This window comes from Cucurbita moschata, unplaced genomic scaffold (genome assembly GCF_002738365.1).
Source record: "Cucurbita moschata cultivar Rifu unplaced genomic scaffold, Cmos_1.0 Cmo_Scf00092, whole genome shotgun sequence".
NCBI lineage: Eukaryota > Viridiplantae > Streptophyta > Magnoliopsida > Cucurbitales > Cucurbitaceae > Cucurbita > Cucurbita moschata.
The window spans coordinates 547,994-549,878 of record NW_019268608.1 but is presented as its reverse complement, the minus strand read 5'-3'; the positions used below and the strand labels follow the sequence as shown (position 1 = coordinate 549,878).

General features: G+C 39.3%; 1 non-coding gene across 1 annotated transcript; it reads right to left on the bottom strand.

The window, feature by feature from the left end:
• Positions 1-883: 883 nt before the first annotated feature.
• TRNAE-UUC lies at positions 884-955 on the bottom strand. The gene has a single exon. It is a non-coding gene; the product is annotated as a tRNA-Glu (tRNA).
• Between the last annotated feature and the right edge of the window lie 930 nt (positions 956-1,885).

The following is a 1,885-nucleotide window of genomic DNA, read 5'->3' as shown; positions in this document are numbered from 1 at the left end:
CACTAACATAGGTATGATGTTCATAAAAGTCTTTTTAATCTAAGATACTATTGAACTTGACCATTAAAGTGCCCCTCAAAGTGAAGTAAAGTTTAAATATAATTGGTCACGAAAAGATGAAACTATAAAATAAAAAGAAATAAGAAAATAATATTCAATTTCAGAGAATCAAACCAGAATCTCCTAGGTGAAAGCCAAATATCAAAACAGTTGGACAACAATGAATTTTTGGTGTAGTTGTCCCAAAGTCTTTTGTCTAATCTCTGAAGAGTTTTACTATGATGTTTTGAGTAATGTCTAACTCTTCGACACGTTTTTTTATGTGTGTGATAGAGTTCTAGCTACCGCCACGTTTCTTGTTGTTCGATCCTGTGGCTCTTTCTTCAAAAGGGTCAACATCAAACGTCAGGTCTTTGATTGGCAACCCATCTAGAGGTGCATCGATTCCATCAATAGTCTTCCTATGAGTTTATGGTGCATGACCCATTTTTTATACCATTCACCTTCGAGCGCCACCATAGTTTTGCATCGTCCATGAGATGCATTGCAACCAATGTAACTCTTAGGTCCTATCAGCAAGTTCCAGTAACCTTCAAGTATTGTTCTACGTCAAAAATAAAGCTTTTTAATTTCTCATTAGCCATTTGAATCACCTGCTCATCTCAACCATGACGTTGTTCAACAAGAGAGACCTCGAAAATTGCTCATCTCAACCATGACGTTGTTCAACAAGAGAGACCTTGAAAATGACTGAATTATCGCATTAACCATTTGAAATTGAACAAAGTATCTATAACATAACTCTAACAAAGGTCCGAAGTACATAATGGTTTTTTTAATCCAAGATAGAAACTGTAAAATAAAATGAAATAAGAAAATAATATTCCATTGCCGGGAATCGAACCCGGGTCTCCTGGGTGAAAGCTAAATATCCTAACCGCTGGACAACAATGGATTTTTGGTGTGGATGTGCTGAAGTCTTTTGTCAGATCGCTGAAGAGTGTTAGCATGATCTTTTGCTTAATGTCTAACTCTTCGACAAGTCCTTCCATGTGTGTGTTAGAGTTCTCAGAGCTACCGCGACGATTCGAGCTGTTCGATTGTGTGGCTCTTTCTTCAAAAGAGTCAATATCAAATGTTAGGTCTTTGATTGGCAACCCATTCAGGGGAGCGTCGATTGCATCGATTCCATCAACGATCTTCCCATGAGTTTATGGTGCATGACCCATTTTTTATACCATTCACCTTCGAGCACTACCATAGTTTTGCATCGTCCATGAGATGCATTGTGGCTAATGTAACTCTCAGGTCGTATGAGAAAGTTCCTATAGCCCTCAACTCTCAGGTCGTATGATAGAGTTCTTAGAGCTACCGTAACATTTCGAGGTGTTCGATCGTGTGGCCTTTTCTTCAAAAGAGTCAACATCAAACGTTAGGTCTTTAATTGGCAACCCATCAAGGGGAGCGTCGATTGCATCGATTCCATCAACGATATTCCCATGAGTTTATGGTGCATGACCCATTTTTTATATCATCCACCTTCGAGCGCCACCGTCCATGAGATGCATTGTGGCCAACGTAACTCTTAGGTCCTATGAGCAAGTTCCTGTAACCTTCAAGTATTGTTCTATGTCAAAAATAAAGTTTTTTAATTCCTTGCATCCCGGTTCCCATTTAAGGGTTTGTCTTTTTGGATTTTTAGTTTGTTAAGCCCAACATGAGCTTGGCTTGGGGTGTGGTTCTCAACGACCCTCCTTGTCAAACTCACTCTGGTGCTCATCTTAGTCATCTCAGCCATGATGGCGTTCAACAAAAGAGACCTTGAAAAAGATCGGAGTATCACATTAACCATTTGAATGACCTCAACGTCACTTGTTGAAAGCGA